The sequence below is a fragment of the Phyllobates terribilis genome, unplaced genomic scaffold (assembly GCF_046119375.1).
Source record: "Phyllobates terribilis strain yellow unplaced genomic scaffold, ASM4611937v1 Scaffold_40__1_contigs__length_11209783, whole genome shotgun sequence".
NCBI lineage: Eukaryota > Metazoa > Chordata > Amphibia > Anura > Dendrobatidae > Phyllobates > Phyllobates terribilis.
In genome coordinates, this window is record NW_027362800.1 from 8078962 (window position 1) to 8102645 (window position 23684).

The 23684-nt window shown below is 45.0% G+C and overlaps 18 non-coding genes across 18 annotated transcripts; all 18 read right to left on the reverse strand.

Annotated features, from left to right (window-relative positions):
- Positions 1-407: 407 nt before the first annotated feature.
- Positions 408-598, reverse strand: LOC141189457 (U2 spliceosomal RNA). The gene has a single exon (XR_012263516.1). It is a non-coding gene; the product is annotated as a U2 spliceosomal RNA (small nuclear RNA).
- Positions 599-1718: 1120 nt separating this feature from the next.
- Positions 1719-1909, reverse strand: LOC141184212 (U2 spliceosomal RNA). Its single transcript, XR_012258989.1, has one exon. It is a non-coding gene; the product is annotated as a U2 spliceosomal RNA (small nuclear RNA).
- Positions 1910-3031: 1122 nt separating this feature from the next.
- On the reverse strand, positions 3032-3222 carry LOC141184354 (U2 spliceosomal RNA). Its single transcript, XR_012259117.1, has one exon. It is a non-coding gene; the product is annotated as a U2 spliceosomal RNA (small nuclear RNA).
- Positions 3223-4343: 1121 nt separating this feature from the next.
- On the reverse strand, positions 4344-4534 carry LOC141189458 (U2 spliceosomal RNA). The gene has a single exon (XR_012263517.1). It is a non-coding gene; the product is annotated as a U2 spliceosomal RNA (small nuclear RNA).
- Positions 4535-5654: 1120 nt separating this feature from the next.
- Positions 5655-5845, reverse strand: LOC141189459 (U2 spliceosomal RNA). The gene has a single exon (XR_012263518.1). It is a non-coding gene; the product is annotated as a U2 spliceosomal RNA (small nuclear RNA).
- Positions 5846-6964: 1119 nt separating this feature from the next.
- On the reverse strand, positions 6965-7155 carry LOC141189460 (U2 spliceosomal RNA). The gene has a single exon (XR_012263519.1). It is a non-coding gene; the product is annotated as a U2 spliceosomal RNA (small nuclear RNA).
- A 1119-nt stretch (positions 7156-8274) lies between these two features.
- Positions 8275-8465, reverse strand: LOC141189461 (U2 spliceosomal RNA). Its single transcript, XR_012263520.1, has one exon. It is a non-coding gene; the product is annotated as a U2 spliceosomal RNA (small nuclear RNA).
- Positions 8466-9582: 1117 nt separating this feature from the next.
- LOC141186482 (U2 spliceosomal RNA) lies at positions 9583-9773 on the reverse strand. Its single transcript, XR_012260756.1, has one exon. It is a non-coding gene; the product is annotated as a U2 spliceosomal RNA (small nuclear RNA).
- A 1122-nt stretch (positions 9774-10895) lies between these two features.
- LOC141189464 (U2 spliceosomal RNA) lies at positions 10896-11086 on the reverse strand. Its single transcript, XR_012263522.1, has one exon. It is a non-coding gene; the product is annotated as a U2 spliceosomal RNA (small nuclear RNA).
- Positions 11087-12207: 1121 nt separating this feature from the next.
- LOC141189465 (U2 spliceosomal RNA) lies at positions 12208-12398 on the reverse strand. Its single transcript, XR_012263523.1, has one exon. It is a non-coding gene; the product is annotated as a U2 spliceosomal RNA (small nuclear RNA).
- A 1119-nt stretch (positions 12399-13517) lies between these two features.
- Positions 13518-13708, reverse strand: LOC141189466 (U2 spliceosomal RNA). Its single transcript, XR_012263524.1, has one exon. It is a non-coding gene; the product is annotated as a U2 spliceosomal RNA (small nuclear RNA).
- Positions 13709-14826: 1118 nt separating this feature from the next.
- Positions 14827-15017, reverse strand: LOC141189467 (U2 spliceosomal RNA). Its single transcript, XR_012263525.1, has one exon. It is a non-coding gene; the product is annotated as a U2 spliceosomal RNA (small nuclear RNA).
- Positions 15018-16137: 1120 nt separating this feature from the next.
- LOC141189468 (U2 spliceosomal RNA) lies at positions 16138-16328 on the reverse strand. The gene has a single exon (XR_012263526.1). It is a non-coding gene; the product is annotated as a U2 spliceosomal RNA (small nuclear RNA).
- A 1120-nt stretch (positions 16329-17448) lies between these two features.
- LOC141184142 (U2 spliceosomal RNA) lies at positions 17449-17639 on the reverse strand. The gene has a single exon (XR_012258925.1). It is a non-coding gene; the product is annotated as a U2 spliceosomal RNA (small nuclear RNA).
- Positions 17640-18759: 1120 nt separating this feature from the next.
- On the reverse strand, positions 18760-18950 carry LOC141189469 (U2 spliceosomal RNA). The gene has a single exon (XR_012263527.1). It is a non-coding gene; the product is annotated as a U2 spliceosomal RNA (small nuclear RNA).
- A 1119-nt stretch (positions 18951-20069) lies between these two features.
- LOC141189470 (U2 spliceosomal RNA) lies at positions 20070-20260 on the reverse strand. Its single transcript, XR_012263528.1, has one exon. It is a non-coding gene; the product is annotated as a U2 spliceosomal RNA (small nuclear RNA).
- Positions 20261-21383: 1123 nt separating this feature from the next.
- LOC141189471 (U2 spliceosomal RNA) lies at positions 21384-21574 on the reverse strand. Its single transcript, XR_012263529.1, has one exon. It is a non-coding gene; the product is annotated as a U2 spliceosomal RNA (small nuclear RNA).
- Positions 21575-22693: 1119 nt separating this feature from the next.
- On the reverse strand, positions 22694-22884 carry LOC141191354 (U2 spliceosomal RNA). Its single transcript, XR_012265351.1, has one exon. It is a non-coding gene; the product is annotated as a U2 spliceosomal RNA (small nuclear RNA).
- Positions 22885-23684: the final 800 nt, after the last annotated feature.

Genomic DNA, 23684 nt, shown 5'->3' on the forward strand with positions numbered 1-23684 from the left:
TTAAAAGGCTGCTGTTGATAACAAGGGCATTTGCTAAATAGATGGTGTGTGTGCAACAATATACTGAAAGGTCAATTATATTGTGCAGCTTATCTCACCACCTGTAGTTATTTAGGTGAAAGCTCCAAAATGCTTGCCTAATATGTCTGTTTATCCAAAAGGAAGTATAGAGGGAGAGCTAGATAGATAGCATTGCATTACATTACATTACATGGCAATGCAATGCACAGTTGCTGAAGTTGAACCAAAATGAGCTTGTCATCTGGCTTCTGCAACTTTTAACATGAAAAATCCAATGAGGAGAAGAAAAGCAAAGCCAAAGAGTCCATCCCAAAATCCGACAAACAAGCAAAATGAACAAAAAGCATTGAATTCAATTCTTTCTGATTTTAGAAACTGCATTAAAGAAGGGGTGCACCGGTCCTGGAGATACTGCAATACCAGGTCAATGCGTGGAGTGGACAGAGCAAGCTCTTTTTCCATCTCCCTGTTCTAAAAATCCATTTAATATATGGTCCCCAGATAGGGGACGTATCAGATATTAAACTGATAAGAACAGATACTACACTTGATCTTAGCCAAAAGGCCGAGAAGCGATAACCAGAATTGGTTTCCGACTACGGTGCCACCCAAGGATTCTGAAAAGTCCATTTGTGGAGATGGCCACCTGGACTCCCGTTAAGAAGACATGCTGTCAACCTCTAGATCCCTCACATGCCTGCACTTTTCGGCTTGCTGCTGCTGCAATCCACGCGTTTTAGATCTGCATAACTCCACCTCTTTTAGCACAGTACCCTCAACCCCCGGCTGTTCCCACCCGCCTCAACACCGTTGGAAGGGAGGAGAACCAATTAAGGCAGGGGGGGGGTGGAACGAGCAGCTGTCTACCCTTAGCAGGAGGGTTGCTGATTAATTACCTCTCCTGCTGCTGCTGCTGCTGGCTGTCCAGCAGCAGACTGAAGGTGGCTGCTGCTGTGCGCAGGTATATAAAGGCTCAGAGCCTATTATGACACGCGCAGCCAGCGTTCCATTGCCACATTCCGTCTACTGCAGGCGGGATACCTGGATGGCTGAATGTCACTGAGAAGCTCACAGAGACCGCCATAAGCAACAGTTTAAAAGAATGCCACAGACTAATCAACCAAACTTTTTGGGTTGGTTTCTCTTTTATAGTCTGCAGGCATTAAATGAAAGAAGTCAGTGTTCCAGCAGAGGGAGACAACGTTTCAGAAAAGGCATTGTAGCAAACCAAAAAAGAAATTTTAAGCGCAGCAGAGTAACCAGCTCACATACCTGTTAGCTCAGGTGAGTTTAAAAGGCTGCTGTTGATAACAAGGGCATTTGCTAAATAGATGGTGTGTGTGCAACAATATACTGAAAGGTCAATTATATTGTGCAGCTTATCTCACCACCTGTAGTTATTTAGGTGAAAGCTCCAAAATGCTTGCCTAATATGTCTGTTTATCCAAAAGGAAGTATAGAGGGAGAGCTAGATAGATAGCATTGCATTACATTACATTACATGGCAATGCAATGCACAGTTGCTGAAGTTGAACCAAAATGAGCTTGTCATCTGGCTTCTGCAACTTTTAACATGAAAAATCCAATGAGGAGAAGAAAAGCAAAGCCAAAGAATCCATCCCAAAATCCGACAAACAAGCAAAATGAACAAAAAGCATTGAATTCAATTCTTTCTGATTTTAGAAACTGCATTAAAGAAGGGCTGCACCGGTCCTGGAGATACTGCAATACCAGGTCAATGCGTGGAGTGGACAGAGCAAGCTCTTTTTCCATCTCCCTGTTCTAAAAATCCATTTAATATATGGTCCCCAGATAGGGGACGTATCAGATATTAAACTGATAAGAACAGATACTACACTTGATCTTAGCCAAAAGGCCGAGAAGCGATAACCAGAATTGGTTTCCGACTACGGTGCCACCCAAGGATTCTGAAAAGTCCATTTGTGGAGATGGCCACCTGGACTCCCGTTAAGAAGACATGCTGTCAACCTCTAGATCCCTCACATGCCTGCACTTTTCGGCTTGCTGCTGCTGCAATCCACGCGTTTTAGATCTGCATAACTCCACCTCTTTTAGCACAGTACCCTCAACCCCCGGCTGTTCCCACCCGCCTCAACACCGTTGGAAGGGAGGAGAACCAATTAAGGCGGGGGGGGGGGGTGGAACGAGCAGCTGTCTACCCTTAGCAGGAGGGTTGCTGATTAATTACCTCTCCTGCTGCTGCTGCTGCTGGCTGTCCAGCAGCAGACTGAAGGTGGCTGCTGCTGTGCGCAGGTATATAAAGGCTCAGAGCCTATTATGACACGCGCAGCCAGCGTTCCATTGCCACATTCCGTCTACTGCAGGCGGGATACCTGGATGGCTGAATGTCACTGAGAAGCTCACAGAGACCGCCATAAGCAACAGTTTAAAAGAATGCCACAGACTAATCAACCAAACTTTTTGGGTTGGTTTCTCTTTTATAGTCTGCAGGCATTAAATGAAAGAAGTCAGTGTTCCAGCAGAGGGAGACAACGTTTCAGAAAAGGCATTGTAGCAAACCAAAAAAGAAATTTTAAGCGCAGCAGAGTAACCAGCTCACATACCTGTTAGCTCAGGTGAGTTTAAAAGGCTGCTGTTGATAACAAGGGCATTTGCTAAATAGATGGTGTGTGTGCAACAATATACTGAAAGGTCAATTATATTGTGCAGCTTATCTCACCACCTGTAGTTATTTAGGTGAAAGCTCCAAAATGCTTGCCTAATATGTCTGTTTATCCAAAAGGAAGTATAGAGGGAGAGCTAGATAGATAGCATTGCATTACATTACATTACATGGCAATGCAATGCACAGTTGCTGAAGTTGAACCAAAATGAGCTTGTCATCTGGCTTCTGCAACTTTTAACATGAAAAATCCAATGAGGAGAAGAAAAGCAAAGCCAAAGAGTCCATCCCAAAATCCGACAAACAAGCAAAATGAACAAAAAGCATTGAATTCAATTCTTTCTGATTTTAGAAACTGCATTAAAGAAGGGGTGCACCGGTCCTGGAGATACTGCAATACCAGGTCAATGCGTGGAGTGGACAGAGCAAGCTCATTTTCCATCTCCCTGTTCTAAAAATCCATTTAATATATGGTCCCCAGATAGGGGACGTATCAGATATTAAACTGATAAGAACAGATACTACACTTGATCTTAGCCAAAAGGCCGAGAAGCGATAACCAGAATTGGTTTCCGACTACGGTGCCACCCAAGGATTCTGAAAAGTCCATTTGTGGAGATGGCCACCTGGACTCCCGTTAAGAAGACATGCTGTCAACCTCTAGATCCCTCACATGCCTGCACTTTTCGGCTTGCTGCTGCTGCAATCCACGCGTTTTAGATCTGCATAACTCCACCTCTTTTAGCACAGTACCCTCAACCCCCGGCTGTTCCCACCCGCCTCAACACCGTTGGAAGGGAGGAGAACCAATTAAGGCGGGGGGGGGGGTGGAACGAGCAGCTGTCTACCCTTAGCAGGAGGGTTGCTGATTAATTACCTCTCCTGCTGCTGCTGCTGCTGGCTGTCCAACAGCAGACTGAAGGTGGCTGCTGCTGTGCGCAGGTATATAAAGGCTCAGAGCCTATTATGACACGCGCAGCCAGCGTTCCATTGCCACATTCCGTCTACTGCAGGCGGGATACCTGGATGGCTGAATGTCACTGAGAAGCTCACAGAGACCGCCATAAGCAACAGTTTAAAAGAATGCCACAGACTAATCAACCAAACTTTTTGGGTTGGTTTCTCTTTTATAGTCTGCAGGCATTAAATGAAAGAAGTCAGTGTTCCAGCAGAGGGAGACAACGTTTCAGAAAAGGCATTGTAGCAAACCAAAAAAGAAATTTTAAGCGCAGCAGAGTAACCAGCTCACATACCTGTTAGCTCAGGTGAGTTTAAAAGGCTGCTGTTGATAACAAGGGCATTTGCTAAATAGATGGTGTGTGTGCAACAATATACTGAAAGGTCAATTATATTGTGCAGCTTATCTCACCACCTGTAGTTATTTAGGTGAAAGCTCCAAAATGCTTGCCTAATATGTCTGTTTATCCAAAAGGAAGTATAGAGGGAGAGCTAGATAGATAGCATTGCATTACATTACATTACATGGCAATGCAATGCACAGTTGCTGAAGTTGAACCAAAATGAGCTTGTCATCTGGCTTCTGCAACTTTTAACATGAAAAATCCAATGAGGAGAAGAAAAGCAAAGCCAAAGAGTCCATCCCAAAATCCGACAAACAAGCAAAATGAACAAAAAGCATTGAATTCAATTCTTTCTGATTTTAGAAACTGCATTAAAGAAGGGGTGCACCGGTCCTGGAGATACTGCAATACCAGGTCAATGCGTGGAGTGGACAGAGCAAGCTCTTTTTCCATCTCCCTGTTCTAAAAATCCATTTAATATATGGTCCCCAGATAGGGGACGTATCAGATATTAAACTGATAAGAACAGATACTACACTTGATCTTAGCCAAAAGGCCGAGAAGCGATAACCAGAATTGGTTTCCGACTACGGTGCCACCCAAGGATTCTGAAAAGTCCATTTGTGGAGATGGCCACCTGGACTCCCGTTAAGAAGACATGCTGTCAACCTCTAGATCCCTCACATGCCTGCACTTTTCGGCTTGCTGCTGCTGCAATCCACGCGTTTTAGATCTGCATAACTCCACCTCTTTTAGCACAGTACCCTCAACCCCTGGCTGTTCCCACCCGCCTCAACACCGTTGGAAGGGAGGAGAACAAATTAAGGCGGGGGGGGGGTGGAACGAGCAGCTGTCTACCCTTAGCAGGAGGGTTGCTGATTAATTACCTCTCCTGCTGCTGCTGCTGCTGGCTGTCCAGCAGCAGACTGAAGGTGGCTGCTGCTGTGCGCAGGTATATAAAGGCTCAGAGCCTATTATGACACGCGCAGCCAGCGTTCCATTGCCACATTCCGTCTACTGCAGGCGGGATACCTGGATGGCTGAATGTCACTGAGAAGCTCACAGAGACCGCCATAAGCAACAGTTTAAAAGAATGCCACAGACTAATCAACCAAACTTTTTGGGTTGGTTTCTCTTTTATAGTCTGCAGGCATTAAATGAAAGAAGTCAGTGTTCCAGCAGAGGGAGACAACGTTTCAGAAAAGGCATTGTAGCAAACCAAAAAAGAAATTTTAAGCGCAGCAGAGTAACCAGCTCACATACCTGTTAGCTCAGGTGAGTTTAAAAGGCTGCTGTTGATAACAAGGGCATTTGCTAAATAGATGGTGTGTGTGCAACAATATACTGAAAGGTCAATTATATTGTGCAGCTTATCTCACCACCTGTAGTTATTTAGGTGAAAGCTCCAAAATGCTTGCCTAATATGTCTGTTTATCCAAAAGGAAGTATAGAGGGAGAGCTAGATAGATAGCATTGCATTACATTACATTACATGGCAATGCAATGCACAGTTGCTGAAGTTGAACCAAAATGAGCTTGTCATCTGGCTTCTGCAACTTTTAACATGAAAAATCCAATGAGGAGAAGAAAAGCAAAGCCAAAGAGTCCATCCCAAAATCCGACAAACAAGCAAAATGAACAAAAAGCATTGAATTCAATTCTTTCTGATTTTAGAAACTGCATTAAAGAAGGGGTGCACCGGTCCTGGAGATACTGCAATACCAGGTCAATGCGTGGAGTGGACAGAGCAAGCTCTTTTTCCATCTCCCTGTTCTAAAAATCCATTTAATATATGGTCCCCAGATAGGGGACGTATCAGATATTAAACTGATAAGAACAGATACTACACTTGATCTTAGCCAAAAGGCCGAGAAGCGATAACCAGAATTGGTTTCCGACTACGGTGCCACCCAAGGATTCTGAAAAGTCCATTTGTGGAGATGGCCACCTGGACTCCCGTTAAGAAGACATGCTGTCAACCTCTAGATCCCTCACATGCCTGCACTTTTCGGCTTGCTGCTGCTGCAATCCACGCGTTTTAGATCTGCATAACTCCACCTCTTTTAGCACAGTACCCTCAACCCCCGGCTGTTCCCACCCGCCTCAACACCGTTGGAAGGGAGGAGAACCAATTAAGGCGGGGGGGGGTGGAACGAGCAGCTGTCTACCCTTAGCAGGAGGGTTGCTGATTAATTACCTCTCCTGCTGCTGCTGCTGCTGGCTGTCCAGCAGCAGACTGAAGGTGGCTGCTGCTGTGCGCAGGTATATAAAGGCTCAGAGCCTATTATGACACGCGCAGCCAGCGTTCCATTGCCACATTCCGTCTACTGCAGGCGGGATACCTGGATGGCTGAATGTCACTGAGAAGCTCACAGAGACCGCCATAAGCAACAGTTTAAAAGAATGCCACAGACTAATCAACCAAACTTTTTGGTTTGGTTTCTCTTTTATAGTCTGCAGGCATTAAATGAAAGAAGTCAGTGTTCCAGCAGAGGGAGACAACGTTTCAGAAAAGGCATTGTAGCAAACCAAAAAAGAAATTTTAAGCGCAGCAGAGTAACCAGCTCACATACCTGTTAGCTCAGGTGAGTTTAAAAGGCTGCTGTTGATAACAAGGGCATTTGCTAAATAGATGGTGTGTGTGCAACAATATACTGAAAGGTCAATTATATTGTGCAGCTTATCTCACCACCTGTAGTTATTTAGGTGAAAGCTCCAAAATGCTTGCCTAATATGTCTGTTTATCCAAAAGGAAGTATAGAGGGAGAGCTAGATAGATAGCATTGCATTACATTACATTACATGGCAATGCAATGCACAGTTGCTGAAGTTGAACCAAAATGAGCTTGTCATCTGGCTTCTGCAACTTTTAACATGAAAAATCCAATGAGGAGAAGAAAAGCAAAGCCAAAGAGTCCATCCCAAAATCCGACAAACAAGCAAAATGAACAAAAAGCATTGAATTCAATTCTTTCTGATTTTAGAAACTGCATTAAAGAAGGGGTGCACCGGTCCTGGAGATACTGCAATACCAGGTCAATGCGTGGAGTGGACAGAGCAAGCTCTTTTTCCATCTCCCTGTTCTAAAAATCCATTTAATATATGGTCCCCAGATAGGGGACGTATCAGATATTAAACTGATAAGAACAGATACTACACTTGATCTTAGCCAAAAGGCCGAGAAGCGATAACCAGAATTGGTTTCCGACTACGGTGCCACCCAAGGATTCTGAAAAGTCCATTTGTGGAGATGGCCACCTGGACTCCCGTTAAGAAGACATGCTGTCAACCTCTAGATCCCTCACATGCCTGCACTTTTCGGCTTGCTGCTGCTGCAATCCACGCGTTTTAGATCTGCATAACTCCACCTCTTTTAGCACAGTACCCTCAACCCCCTGCTGTTCCCACCCGCCTCAACACCGTTGGAAGGGAGGAGAACCAATTAAGGCGGGGGGGGGTGGAACGAGCAGCTGTCTACCCTTAGCAGGAGGGTTGCTGATTAATTACCTCTCCTGCTGCTGCTGCTGCTGGCTGTCCAGCAGCAGACTGAAGGTGGCTGCTGCTGTGCGCAGGTATATAAAGGCTCAGAGCCTATTATGACACGCGCAGCCAGCGTTCCATTGCCACATTCCGTCTACTGCAGGCGGGATACCTGGATGGCTGAATGTCACTGAGAAGCTCACAGAGACCGCCATAAGCAACAGTTTAAAAGAATGCCACAGACTAATCAACCAAACTTTTTGGGTTGGTTTCTCTTTTATAGTCTGCAGGCATTAAATGAAAGAAGTCAGTGTTCCAGCAGAGGGAGACAACGTTTCAGAAAAGGCATTGTAGCAAACCAAAAAAGAAATTTTAAGCGCAGCAGAGTAACCAGCTCACATACCTGTTAGCTCAGGTGAGTTTAAAAGGCTGCTGTTGATAACAAGGGCATTTGCTAAATAGATGGTGTGTGTGCAACAATATACTGAAAGGTCAATTATATTGTGCAGCTTATCTCACCACCTGTAGTTATTTAGGTGAAAGCTCCAAAATGCTTGCCTAATATGTCTGTTTATGCAAAAGGAAGTATAGAGGGAGAGCTAGATAGATAGCATTGCATTACATTACATTACATGGCAATGCAATGCACAGTTGCTGAAGTTGAACCAAAATGAGCTTGTCATCTGGCTTCTGCAACTTTTAACATGAAAAATCCAATGAGGAGAAGAAAAGCAAAGCCAAAGAGTCCATCCCAAAATCCGACAAACAAGCAAAATGAACAAAAAGCATTGAATTCAATTCTTTCTGATTTTAGAAACTGCATTAAAGAAGGGGTGCACCGGTCCTGGAGATACTGCAATACCAGGTCAATGCGTGGAGTGGACAGAGCAAGCTCTTTTTCCATCTCCCTGTTCTAAAAATCCATTTAATATATGGTCCCCAGATAGGGGACGTATCAGATATTAAACTGATAAGAACAGATACTACACTTGATCTTAGCCAAAAGGCCGAGAAGCGATAACCAGAATTGGTTTCCGACTACGGTGCCACCCAAGGATTCTGAAAAGTCCATTTGTGGAGATGGCCACCTGGACTCCCGTTAAGAAGACATGCTGTCAACCTCTAGATCCCTCACATGCCTGCACTTTTCGGCTTGCTGCTGCTGCAATCCACTCGTTTTAGATCTGCATAACTCCACCTCTTTTAGCACAGTACCCTCAACCCCCGGCTGTTCCCACCCGCCTCAACACCGTTGGAAGGGAGGAGAACCAATTAAGGCGGGGGGGTGGAACGAGCAGCTGTCTACCCTTAGCAGGAGGGTTGCTGATTAATTACCTCTCCTGCTGCTGCTGCTGCTGGCTGTCCAGCAGCAGACTGAAGGTGGCTGCTGCTGTGCGCAGGTATATAAAGGCTCAGAGCCTATTATGACACGCGCAGCCAGCGTTCCATTGCCACATTCCGTCTACTGCAGGCGGGATACCTGGATGGCTGAATGTCACTGAGAAGCTCACAGAGACCGCCATAAGCAACAGTTTAAAAGAATGCCACAGACTAATCAACCAAACTTTTTGGGTTGGTTTCTCTTTTATAGTCTGCAGGCATTAAATGAAAGAAGTCAGTGTTCCAGCAGAGGGAGACAACGTTTCAGAAAAGGCATTGTAGCAAACCAAAAAAGAAATTTTAAGCGCAGCAGAGTAACCAGCTCACATACCTGTTAGCTCAGGTGAGTTTAAAAGGCTGCTGTTGATAACAAGGGCATTTGCTAAATAGATGGTGTGTGTGCAACAATATACTGAAAGGTCAATTATATTGTGCAGCTTATCTCACCACCTGTAGTTATTTAGGTGAAAGCTCCAAAATGCTTGCCTAATATGTCTGTTTATCCAAAAGGAAGTATAGAGGGAGAGCTAGATAGATAGCATTGCATTACATTACATTACATGGCAATGCAATGCACAGTTGCTGAAGTTGAACCAAAATGAGCTTGTCATCTGGCTTCTGCAACTTTTAACATGAAAAATCCAATGAGGAGAAGAAAAGCAAAGCCAAAGAGTCCATCCCAAAATCCGACAAACAAGCAAAATGAACAAAAAGCATTGAATTCAATTCTTTCTGATTTTAGAAACTGCATTAAAGAAGGGGTGCACCGGTCCTGGAGATACTGCAATACCAGGTCAATGCGTGGAGTGGACAGAGCAAGCTCTTTTTCCATCTCCCTGTTCTAAAAATCCATTTAATATATGGTCCCCAAATAGGGGACGTATCAGATATTAAACTGATAAGAACAGATACTACACTTGATCTTAGCCAAAAGGCCGAGAAGCGATAACCAGAATTGGTTTCCGACTACGGTGCCACCCAAGGATTCTGAAAAGTCCATTTGTGGAGATGGCCACCTGGACTCCCGTTAAGAAGACATGCTGTCAACCTCTAGATCCCTCACATGCCTGCACTTTTCGGCTTGCTGCTGCTGCAATCCACGCGTTTTAGATCTGCATAACTCCACCTCTTTTAGCACAGTACCCTCAACCCCCGGCTGTTCCCACCCGCCTCAACACCGTTGGAAGGGAGGAGAACCAATTAAGGCGGGGGGGGGGGGTGGAACGAGCAGCTGTCTACCCTTAGCAGGAGGGTTGCTGATTAATTACCTCTCCTGCTGCTGCTGCTGCTGGCTGTCCAGCAGCTGACTGACGGTGGCTGCTGCTGTGCGCAGGTATATAAAGGCTCAGAGCCTATTATGACACGCGCAGCCAGCGTTCCATTGCCACATTCCGTCTACTGCAGGCGGGATACCTGGATGGCTGAATGTCACTGAGAAGCTCACAGAGACCGCCATAAGCAACAGTTTAAAAGAATGCCACAGACTAATCAACCAAACTTTTTGGGTTGGTTTCTCTTTTATAGTCTGCAGGCATTAAATGAAAGAAGTCAGTGTTCCAGCAGAGGGAGACAACGTTTCAGAAAAGGCATTGTAGCAAACCAAAAAAGAAATTTTAAGCGCAGCAGAGTAACCAGCTCACATACCTGTTAGCTCAGGTGAGTTTAAAAGGCTGCTGTTGATAACAAGGGCATTTGCTAAATAGATGGTGTGTGTGCAACAATATACTGAAAGGTCAATTATATTGTGCAGCTTATCTCACCACCTGTAGTTATTTAGGTGAAATCTCCAAAATGCTTGCCTAATATGTCTGTTTATCCAAAAGGAAGTATAGAGGGAGAGCTAGATAGATAGCATTGCATTACATTACATTACATGGCAATGCAATGCACAGTTGCTGAAGTTGAACCAAAATGAGCTTGTCATCTGGCTTCTGCAACTTTTAACATGAAAAATCCAATGAGGAGAAGAAAAGCAAAGCCAAAGAGTCCATCCCAAAATCCGACAAACAAGCAAAATGAACAAAAAGCATTGAATTCAATTCTTTCTGATTTTAGAAACTGCATTAAAGAAGGGGTGCACCGGTCCTGGAGATACTGCAATACCAGGTCAATGCGTGGAGTGGACAGAGCAAGCTCTTTTTCCATCTCCCTGTTCTAAAAATCCATTTAATATATGGTCCCCAGATAGGGGACGTATCAGATATTAAACTGATAAGAACAGATACTACACTTGATCTTAGCCAAAAGGCCGAGAAGCGATAACCAGAATTGGTTTCCGACTACGGTGCCACCCAAGGATTCTGAAAAGTCCATTTGTGGAGATGGCCACCTGGACTCCCGTTAAGAAGACATGCTGTCAACCTCTAGATCCCTCACATGCCTGCACTTTTCGGCTTGCTGCTGCTGCAATCCACGCGTTTTAGATCTGCATAACTCCACCTCTTTTAGCACAGTACCCTCAACCCCCGGCTGTTCCCACCCGCCTCAACACCGTTGGAAGGGAGGAGAACCAATTAAGGCGGGGGGGGGGGTGGAACGAGCAGCTGTCTACCCTTAGCAGGAGGGTTGCTGATTAATTACCTCTCCTGCTGCTGCTGCTGCTGGCTGTCCAGCAGCAGACTGAAGGTGGCTGCTGCTGTGCGCAGGTATATAAAGGCTCAGAGCCTATTATGACACGCGCAGCCAGCGTTCCATTGCCACATTCCGTCTACTGCAGGCGGGATACCTGGATGGCTGAATGTCACTGAGAAGCTCACAGAGACCGCCATAAGCAACAGTTTAAAAGAATGCCACAGACTAATCAACCAAACTTTTTGGGTTGGTTTCTCTTTTATAGTCTGCAGGCATTAAATGAAAGAAGTCAGTGTTCCAGCAGAGGGAGACAACGTTTCAGAAAAGGCATTGTAGCAAACCAAAAAAGAAATTTTAAGCGCAGCAGAGTAACCAGCTCACATACCTGTTAGCTCAGGTGAGTTTAAAAGGCTGCTGTTGATAACAAGGGCATTTGCTAAATAGATGGTGTGTGTGCAACAATATACTGAAAGGTCAATTATATTGTGCAGCTTATCTCACCACCTGTAGTTATTTAGGTGAAAGCTCCAAAATGCTTGCCTAATATGTCTGTTTATCCAAAAGGAAGTATAGAGGGAGAGCTAGATAGATAGCATTGCATTACATTACATTACATGGCAATGCAATGCACAGTTGCTGAAGTTGAACCAAAATGAGCTTGTCATCTGGCTTCTGCAACTTTTAACATGAAAAATCCAATGAGGAGAAGAAAAGCAAAGCCAAAGAGTCCATCCCAAAATCCGACAAACAAGCAAAATGAACAAAAAGCATTGAATTCAATTCTTTCTGATTTTAGAAACTGCATTAAAGAAGGGGTGCACCGGTCCTGGAGATACTGCAATACCAGGTCAATGCGTGGAGTGGACAGAGCAAGCTCTTTTTCCATCTCCCTGTTCTAAAAATCCATTTAATATATGGTCCCCAGATAGGGGACGTATCAGATATTAAACTGATAAGAACAGATACTACACTTGATCTTAGCCAAAAGGCCGAGAAGCGATAACCAGAATTGGTTTCCGACTACGGTGCCACCCAAGGATTCTGAAAAGTCCATTTGTGGAGATGGCCACCTGGACTCCCGTTAAGAAGACATGCTGTCAACCTCTAGATCCCTCACATGCCTGCACTTTTCGGCTTGCTGCTGCTGCAATCCACGCGTTTTAGATCTGCATAACTCCACCTCTTTTAGCACAGTACCCTCAACCCCCGGCTGTTCCCACCCGCCTCAACACCGTTGGAAGGGAGGAGAACCAATTAAGGCGGGGGGGGGTGGAACGAGCAGCTGTCTACCCTTAGCAGGAGGGTTGCTGATTAATTACCTCTCCTGCTGCTGCTGCTGCTGGCTGTCCAGCAGCAGACTGAAGGTGGCTGCTGCTGTGCGCAGGTATATAAAGGCTCAGAGCCTATTATGACACGCGCAGCCAGCGTTCCATTGCCACATTCCGTCTACTGCAGGCGGGATACCTGGATGGCTGAATGTCACTGAGAAGCTCACAGAGACCGCCATAAGCAACAGTTTAAAAGAATGCCACAGACTAATCAACCAAACTTTTTGGGTTGGTTTCTCTTTTATAGTCTGCAGGCATTAAATGAAAGAAGTCAGTGTTCCAGCAGAGGGAGACAACGTTTCAGAAAAGGCATTGTAGCAAACCAAAAAAGAAATTTTAAGCGCAGCAGAGTAACCAGCTCACATACCTGTTAGCTCAGGTGAGTTTAAAAGGCTGCTGTTGATAACAAGGGCATTTGCTAAATAGATGGTGTGTGTGCAACAATATACTGAAAGGTCAATTATATTGTGCAGCTTATCTCACCACCTGTAGTTATTTAGGTGAAAGCTCCAAAATGCTTGCCTAATATGTCTGTTTATCCAAAAGGAAGTATAGAGGGAGAGCTAGATAGATAGCATTGCATTACATTACATTACATGGCAATGCAATGCACAGTTGCTGAAGTTGAACCAAAATGAGCTTGTCATCTGGCTTCTGCAACTTTTAACATGAAAAATCCAATGAGGAGAAGAAAAGCAAAGCCAAAGAGTCCATCCCAAAATCCGACAAACAAGCAAAATGAACAAAAAGCATTGAATTCAATTCTTTCTGATTTTAGAAACTGCATTAAATAAGGGGTGCACCGGTCCTGGAGATACTGCAATACCAGGTCAATGCGTGGAGTGGACAGAGCAAGCTCTTTTTCCATCTCCCTGTTCTAAAAATCCATTTAATATATGGTCCCCAGATAGGGGACGTATCAGATATTAAACTGATAAGAACAGATACTACACTTGATCTTAGCCAAAAGGCCGAGAAGCGATAACCAGAATTGGTTTCCGACTACGGTGCCACCCAAGGATTCTGAAAAGTCCATTTGTGGAGATGGCCACCTGGACTCCCGTTAAGAAGACATGCTGTCAACCTCTAGATCCCTCACATGCCTGCACTTTTCGGCTTGCTGCTGCTGCAATCCACGCGTTTTAGATCTGCATAACTCCACCTCTTTTAGCACAGTACCCTCAACCCCCGGCTGTTCCCACCCGCCTCAACACCGTTGGAAGGGAGGAGAACCAATTAAGGCGGGGGGGGTGGAACGAGCAGCTGTCTACCCTTAGCAGGAGGGTTGCTGATTAATTACCTCTCCTGCTGCTGCTGCTGCTGGCTGTCCAGCAGCAGACTGAAGGTGGCTGCTGCTGTGCGCAGGTATATAAAGGCTCAGAGCCTATTATGACACGCGCAGCCAGCGTTCCATTGCCACATTCCGTCTACTGCAGGCGGGATACCTGGATGGCTGAATGTCACTGAGAAGCTCACAGAGACCGCCATAAGCAACAGTTTAAAAGAATGCCACAGACTAATCAACCAAACTTTTTGGGTTGGTTTCTCTTTTATAGTCTGCAGGCATTAAATGAAAGAAGTCAGTGTTCCAGCAGAGGGAGACAACGTTTCAGAAAAGGCATTGTAGCAAACCAAAAAAGAAATTTTAAGCGCAGCAGAGTAACCAGCTCACATACCTGTTAGCTCAGGTGAGTTTAAAAGGCTGCTGTTGATAACAAGGGCATTTGCTAAATAGATGGTGTGTGTGCAACAATATACTGAAAGGTCAATTATATTGTGCAGCTTATCTCACCACCTGTAGTTATTTAGGTGAAAGCTCCAAAATGCTTGCCTAATATGTCTGTTTATCCAAAAGGAAGTATAGAGGGAGAGCTAGATAGATAGCATTGCATTACATTACATTACATGGCAATGCAATGCACAGTTGCTGAAGTTGAACCAAAATGAGCTTGTCATCTGGCTTCTGCAACTTTTAACATGAAAAATCCAATGAGGAGAAGAAAAGCAAAGCCAAAGAGTCCATCCCAAAATCCGACAAACAAGCAAAATGAACAAAAAGCATTGAATTCAATTCTTTCTGATTTTAGAAACTGCATTAAAGAAGGGGTGCACCGGTCCTGGAGATACTGCAATACCAGGTCAATGCGTGGAGTGGACAGAGCAAGCTCTTTTTCCATCTCCCTGTTCTAAAAATCCATTTAATATATGGTCCCCAGATAGGGGACGTATCAGATATTAAACTGATAAGAACAGATACTACACTTGATCTTAGCCAAAAGGCCGAGAAGCGATAACCAGAATTGGTTTCCGACTACGGTGCCACCCAAGGATTCTGAAAAGTCCATTTGTGGAGATGGCCACCTGGACTCCCGTTAAGAAGACATGCTGTCAACCTCTAGATCCCTCACATGCCTGCACTTTTCGGCTTGCTGCTGCTGCAATCCACGCGTTTTAGATCTGCATAACTCCACCTCTTTTAGCACAGTACCCTCAACCCCCGGCTGTTCCCACCCGCCTCAACACCGTTGGAAGGGAGGAGAACCAATTAAGGCGGGGGGGGGGTGGAACGAGCAGCTGTCTACCCTTAGCAGGAGGGTTGCTGATTAATTACCTCTCCTGCTGCTGCTGCTGCTGGCTGTCCAGCAGCAGACTGAAGGTGGCTGCTGCTGTGCGCAGGTATATAAAGGCTCAGAGCCTATTATGACACGCGCAGCCAGCGTTCCATTGCCACATTCCGTCTACTGCAGGCGGGATACCTGGATGGCTGAATGTCACTGAGAAGCTCACAGAGACCGCCATAAGCAACAGTTTAAAAGAATGCCACAGACTAATCAACCAAACTTTTTGGGTTGGTTTCTCTTTTATAGTCTGCAGGCATTAAATGAAAGAAGTCAGTGTTCCAGCAGAGGGAGACAACGTTTCAGAAAAGGCATTGTAGCAAACCAAAAAAGAAATTTTAAGCGCAGCAGAGTAACCAGCTCACATACCTGTTAGCTCAGGTGAGTTTAAAAGGCTGCTGTTGATAACAAGGGCATTTGCTAAATAGATGGTGTGTGTGCAACAATATACTGAAAGGTCAATTATATTGTGCAGCTTATCTCACCACCTGTAGTTATTTAGGTGAAAGCTCCAAAATGCTTGCCTAATATGTCTGTTTATCCAAAAGGAAGTATAGAGGGAGAGCTAGATAGATAGCATTGCATTACATTACATTACATGGCAATGCAATGCACAGTTGCTGAAGTTGAACCAAAATGAGCTTGTCATCTGGCTTCTGCAACTTTTAACATGAAAAATCCAATGAGGAGAAGAAAAGCAAAGCCAAAGAGTCCATCCCAAAATCCGACAAACAAGCAAAATGAACAAAAAGCATTGAATTCAATTCTTTCTGATTTTAGAAACTGCATTAAAGAAGGGGTGCACCGGTCCTGGAGATACTGCAATACCAGGTCAATGCGTGGAGTGGACAGAGCAAGCTCTTTTTCCATCTCCCTGTTCTAAAAATCCATTTAATATATGGTCCCCAGATAGGGGACGTATCAGATATTAAACTGATAAGAACAGATACTACACTTGATCTTAGCCAAAAGGCCGAGAAGCGATAACCAGAATTGGTTTCCGACTACGGTGCCACCCAAGGATTCTGAAAAGTCCATTTGTGGAGATGGCCACCTGGACTCCCGTTAAGAAGACATGCTGTCAACCTCTAGATCCCTCACATGCCTGCACTTTTCGGCTTGCTGCTGCTGCAATCCACGCGTTTTAGATCTGCATAACTCCACCTCTTTTAGCACAGTACCCTCAACCCCCGGCTGTTCCCACCCGCCTCAACACCGTTGGAAGGGAGGAGAACCAATTAAGGCGGGGGGGGGGTGGAACGAGCAGCTGTCTACCCTTAGCAGGAGGGTTGCTGATTAATTACCTCTCCTGCTGCTGCTGCTGCTGGCTGTCCAGCAGCAGACTGAAGGTGGCTGCTGCTGTGCGCAGGTATATAAAGGCTCAGAGCCTATTATGACACGCGCAGCCAGCGTTCCATTGCCACATTCCGTCTACTGCAGGCGGGATACCTGGATGGCTGAATGTCACTGAGAAGCTCACAGAGACCGCCATAAGCAACAGTTTAAAAGAATGCCACAGACTAATCAACCAAACTTTTTGGGTTGGTTTCTCTTTTATAGTCTGCAGGCATTAAATGAAAGAAGTCAGTGTTCCAGCAGAGGGAGACAACGTTTCAGAAAAGGCATTGTAGCAAACCAAAAAAGAAATTTTAAGCGCAGCAGAGTAACCAGCTCACATACCTGTTAGCTCAGGTGAGTTTAAAAGGCTGCTGTTGATAACAAGGGCATTTGCTAAATAGATGGTGTGTGTGCAACAATATACTGAAAGGTCAATTATATTGTGCAGCTTATCTCACCACCTGTAGTTATTTAGGTGAAAGCTCCAAAATGCTTGCCTAATATGTCTGTTTATCCAAAAGGAAGTATAGAGGGAGAGCTAGATAGATAGCATTGCATTACATTACATTACATGGCAATGCAATGCACAGTTGCTGAAGTTGAACCAAAATGAGCTTGTCATCTGGCTTCTGCAACTTTTAACATGAAAAATCCAATGAGGAGAAGAAAAGCAAAGCCAAAGAGTCCATCCCAAAATCCGACAAACAAGCAAAATGAACAAAAAGCATTGAATTCAATTCTTTCTGATTTTAGAAACTGCATTAAAGAAGGGGTGCACCGGTCCTGGAGATACTGCAATACCAGGTCAATGCGTGGAGTGGACAGAGCAAGCTCTTTTTCCATCTCCCTGTTATAAAAATCCATTTAATATATGGTCCCCAGATAGGGGACGTATCAGATATTAAACTGATAAGAACAGATACTACACTTGATCTTAGCCAAAAGGCCGAGAAGCGATAACCAGAATTGGTTTCCGACTACGGTGCCACCCAAGGATTCTGAAAAGTCCATTTGTGGAGATGGCCACCTGGACTCCTGTTAAGAAGACATGCTGTCAACCTCTAGATCCCTCACATGCCTGCACTTTTCGGCTTGCTGCTGCTGCAATCCACGCGTTTTAGATCTGCATAACTCCACCTCTTTTAGCACAGTACCCTCAACCCCCGGCTGTTCCCACCCGCCTCAACACCGTTGGAAGGGAGGAGAACCAATTAAGGCGGGGGGGGGGTGGAACGAGCAGCTGTCTACCCTTAGCAGGAGGGTTGCTGATTAATTACCTCTCCTGCTGCTGCTGCTGCTGGCTGTCCAGCAGCAGACTGAAGGTGGCTGCTGCTGTGCGCAGGTATATAAAGGCTCAGAGCCTATTATGACACGCGCAGCCAGCGTTCCATTGCCACATTCCGTCTACTGCAGGCGGGATACCTGGATGGCTGAATGTCACTGAGAAGCTCACAGAGACCGCCATAAGCAACAGTTTAAAAGAATGCCACAGACTAATCAACCAAACTTTTTGGGTTGGTTTCTCTTTTATAGTCTGCAGGCATTAAATGAAAGAAGTCAGTGTTCCAGCAGAGGGAGACAACGTTTCAGAAAAGGCATTGTAGCAAACCAAAAAAGAAATTTTAAGCGCAGCAGAGTAACCAGCTCACATACCTGTTAGCTCAGGTGAGTTTAAAAGGCTGCTGTTGATAACAAGGGCATTTGCTAAATAGATGGTGTGTGTGCAACAATATACTGAAAGGTCAATTATATTGTGCAGCTTATCTCACCACCTGTAGTTATTTAGGTGAAAGCTCCAAAATGCTTGCCTAATATGTCTGTTTATCCAAAAGGAAGTATAGAGGGAGAGCTAGATAGATAGCATTGCATTACATTACATTACATGGCAATGCAATGCACAGTTGCTGAAGTTGAACCAAAATGAGCTTGTCATCTGGCTTCTGCAACTTTTAACATGAAAAATCCAATGAGGAGAAGAAAAGCAAAGCCAAAGAGTCCATCCCAAAATCCGACAAACAAGCAAAATGAACAAAAAGCATTGAATTCAATTCTTTCTGATTTTAGAAACTGCATTAAAGAAGGGGTGCACCGGTCCTGGAGATACTGCAATACCAGGTCAATGCGTGGAGTGGACAGAGCAAGCTCTTTTTCCATCTCCCTGTTCTAAAAATCCATTTAATATATGGTCCCCAGATAGGGGACGTATCAGATATTAAACTGATAAGAACAGATACTACACTTGATCTTAGCCAAAAGGCCGAGAAGCGATAACCAGAATTGGTTTCCGACTACGGTGCCACCCAAGGATTCTGAAAAGTCCATTTGTGGAGATGGCCACCTGAACTCCCGTTAAGAAGACATGCTGTCAACCTCTGGATCCCTCACATGCCTGCACTTTTCGGCTTGCTGCTGCTGCAATCCACGCGTTTTAGATCTGCATAACTCCACTCTTTTAGCACAGTACCCTCAACCCCCGGCTGTTCCCACCCGCCTCAACACCGTTGGAAGGGAGGAGAACCAATTAAGGCGGGGGGGGGGTGGAACGAGCAGCTGTCTACCCTTAGCAGGAGGGTTGCTGATTAATTACCTCTCCTGCTGCTGCTGCTGCTGGCTGTCCAGCAGCAGACTGAAGGTGGCTGCTGCTGTGCGCAGGTATATAAAGGCTCAGAGCCTATTATGACATGCGCAGCCAGCGTTCCATTGCCACATTCCGTCTACTGCAGGCGGGATACCTGGATGGCTGAATGTCACTGAGAAGCTCACAGAGACCGCCATAAGCAACAGTTTAAAAGAATGCCACAGACTAATCAACCAAACTTTTTGGGTTGGTTTCTCTTTTATAGTCTGCAGGCATTAAATGAAAGAAGTCAGTGTTCCAGCAGAGGGAGACAACGTTTCAGAAAAGGCATTGTAGCAAACCAAAAAAGAAATTTTAAGCGCAGCAGAGTAACCTGCTCACATACCTGTTAGCTCAGGTGAGTTTAAAAGGCTGCTGTTGATAACAAGGGCATTTGCTAAATAGATGGTGTGTGTGCAACAATATACTGAAAGGTCAATTATATTGTGCAGCTTATCTCACCACCTGTAGTTATTTAGGTGAAAGCTCCAAAATGCTTGCCTAATATGTCTGTTTATCCAAAAGGAAGTATAGAGGGAGAGCTAGATAGATAGCATTGCATTACATTACATTACATGGCAATGCAATGCACAGTTGCTGAAGTTGAACCAAAATGAGCTTGTCATCTGGCTTCTGCAACTTTTAACATGAAAAATCCAATGAGGAGAAGAAAAGCAAAGCCAAAGAGTCCATCCCAAAATCCGACAAACAAGCAAAATGAACAAAAAGCATTGAATTCAATTCTTTCTGATTTTAGAAACTGCATTAAAGAAGGGGTGCACCGGTCCTGGAGATACTGCAATACCAGGTCAATGCGTGGAGTGGACAGAGCAAGCTCTTTTTCCATCTCCCTGTTCTAAAAATCCATTTAATATATGGTCCCCAGATAGGGGACGTATCAGATATTAAACTGATAAGAACAGATACTACACTTGATCTTAGCCAAAAGGCCGAGAAGCGATAACCAGAATTGGTTTCCGACTACGGTGCCACCCAAGGATTCTGAAAAGTCCATTTGTGGAGATGGCCACCTGGACTCCCGTTAAGAAGACATGCTGTCAACCTCTAGATCCCTCACATGCCTGCACTTTTCGGCTTGCTGCTGTTGCAATCCACGCGTTTTAGATCTGCATAACTCCACCTCTTTTAGCACAGTACCCTCAACCCCCGGCTGTTCCCACCCGCCTCAACACCGTTGGAAGGGAGGAGAACCAATTAAGGCGGGGGGGGGGGGTGGAACGAGCAGCTGTCTACCCTTAGCAGGAGGGTTGCTGATTAATTACCTCTCCTGCTGCTGCTGCTGCTGGCTGTCCAGCAGCAGACTGAAGGTGGCTGCTGCTGTGCGCAGGTATATAAAGGCTCAGAGCCTATTATGACACGCGCAGCCAGCGTTCCATTGCCACATTCCGTCTACTGCAGGCGGGATACCTGGATGGCTGAATGTCACTGAGAAGCTCACAGAGACCGCCATAAGCAACAGTTTAAAAGAATGCCACAGACTAATCAACCAAACTTTTTGGGTTGGTTTCTCTTTTATAGTCTGCAGGCATTAAATGAAAGAAGTCAGTGTTCCAGCAGAGGGAGACAACGTTTCAGAAAAGGCATTGTAGCAAACCAAAAAAGAAATTTTAAGCGCAGCAGAGTAACCAGCTCACATACCTGTTAGCTCAGGTGAGTTTAAAAGGCTGCTGTTGATAACAAAGGGCATTTGCTAAATAGATGGTGTGTGTGCAACAATATACTGAAAGGTCAATTATATTGTGCAGCTTATCTCACCACCTGTAGTTATTTAGGTGAAAGCTCCAAAATGCTTGCCTAATATGTCTGTTTATCCAAAAGGAAGTATAGAGGGAGAGCTAGATAGATAGCATTACATTACATTACATTACATGGCAATGCAATGCACAGTTGCTGAAGTTGAACCAAAATGAGCTTGTCATCTGGCTTCTGGAACTTTTAACATGAAAAATCCAATGAGGAGAAGAAAAGCAAAGCCAAACAGTCCATCCCAAAATCCGACAAACAAGCAAAATGAACAAAAAGCATTGAATTCAATTCTTTCTGATTTTAGAAACTGCATTAAAGAAGGGGTGCACCGGTCCTGGAGATACTGCAATACCAGGTCAATGCGTGGAGTGGACAGAGCAAGCTCTTTTTCCATCTCCCTGTTCTAAAAATCCATTTAATATATGGTCCCCAGATAGGGGACGTATCAGATATTAAACTGATAAGAACAGATACTACACTTGATCTTAGCCAAAAGGCCGAGAAGCGATAACCAGAATTGGTTTCCGACTACGGTGCCACCCAAGGATTCTGAAAAGTCCATTTGTGGAGATGGCCACCTGGACTCCCGTTAAGAAGACATGCTGTCAACCTCTGGATCCCTCACATGCCTGCACTTTTCGGCTTGCTGCTGCTGCAATCCACGCGTTTTAGATCTGCATAACTCCACTCTTTTAGCACAGTACCCTCAACCCCCGGCTGTTCCCACCCGCCTCAACACCGTTGGAAGGGAGGAGAACCAATTAAGGCGGGGGGGGGGTGGAACGAGCAGCTGTCTACCCTTAGCAGGAGGGTTGCTGATTAATTACCTCTCCTGCTGCTGCTGCTGCTGGCTGTCCAGCAGCAGACTGAAGGTGGCTGCTGCTGTGCGCAGGTATATAAAGGCTCAGAGCCTATTATGACACGCGCAGCCAGCGTTCCATTGCCACATTCCGTCTACTGCAGGCGGGATACCTGGATGGCTGAATGTCACTGAGAAGCTCACAGAGACCGCCATAAGCAACAGTTTAAAAGAATGCCACAGACTAATCAACCAAACTTTTTGGGTTGGTTTCACTTTTATAGTCTGCAGGCATTAAATGAAAGAAGTCAGTGTTCCAGCAGAGGGAGACAACGTTTCAGAAAAGGCATTGTAGCAAACCAAAAAAGAAATTTTAAGCGCAGCAGAGTAACCAGCTCACATACCTGTTAGCTCAGGTGAGTTTAAAAGGCTGCTGTTGATAACAAGGGCATTTGCTAAATAGATGGTGTGTGTGCAACAATATACTGAAAGGTCAATTATATTGTGCAGCTTATCTCACCACCTGTAGTTATTTAGGTGAAAGCTCCAAAATGCTTGCCTAATATGTCTGTTTATCCAAAAGGAAGTATAGAGGGAGAGCTAGATAGATAGCATTGCATTACATTACATTACATGGCAATGCAATGCACAGTTGCTGAAGTTGAACCAAAATGAGCTTGTCATCTGGCTTCTGCAACTTTTAACATGAAAAATCCAATGAGGAGAAGAAAAGCAAAGCCAAAGAGTCCATCCCAAAATCCGACAAACAAGCAAAATGAACAAAAAGCATTGAATTCAATTCTTTCTGATTTTAGAAACTGCATTAAAGAAGGGGTGCACCGGTCCTGGAGATACTGCAATACCAGGTCAATGCGTGGAGTGGACAGAGCAAGCTCTTTTTCCATCTCCCTGTTCTAAAAATCCATTTAATATATGGTCCCCAGATAGGGGACGTATCAGATATTAAACTGATAAGAACAGATACTACACTTGATCTTAGCCAAAAGGCCGAGAAGTGATAACCAGAATTGGTTTCCGACTACGGTGCCACCCAAGGATTCTGAAAAGTCCATTTGTGGAGATGGCCACCTGGACTCCCGTTAAGAAGACATGCTGTCAACCTCTAGATCCCTCACATGCCTGCACTTTTCGGCTTGCTGCTGCTGCAATCCATGCGTTTTAGATCTGCATAACTCCACCTCTTTTAGCACAGTACCCTCAACCCCCGGCTGTTCCCACCCGCCTCAACACCGTTGGAAGGGAGGAGAACCAATTAAGGCGGGGGGGGGGGGGTGGAACGAGCAGCTGTCTACCCTTAGCAGGAGGGTTGCTGATTAATTACCTCTCCTGCTGCTGCTGCTGCTGGCTGTCCAGCAGCAGACTGAAGGTGGCTGCTGCTGTGCGCAGGTATATAAAGGCTCAGAGCCTATTATGACACACGCAGCCAGCGTTCCATTGCCACATTCCGTCTACTGCAGGCGGGATACCTGGATGGCTGAATGTCACTGAGAAGCTCACAGAGACCGCCATAAGCAACAGTTTAAAAGAATGCCACAGACTAATCAACCAAACTTTTTGGGTTGGTTTCTCTTTTATAGTCTGCAGGCATTAAATGAAAGAAGTCAGTGTTCCAGCAGAGGGAGACAACGTTTCAGAAAAGGCATTGTAGCAAACCAAAAAAGAAATTTTAAGCGCAGCAGAGTAACCAGCTCACATACCTGTTAGCTCAGGTGAGTTTAAAAGGCTGCTGTTGATAACAAGGGCATTTGCTAAATAGATGGTGTGTGTGCAACAATATACTGAAAGGTCAATTATATTGT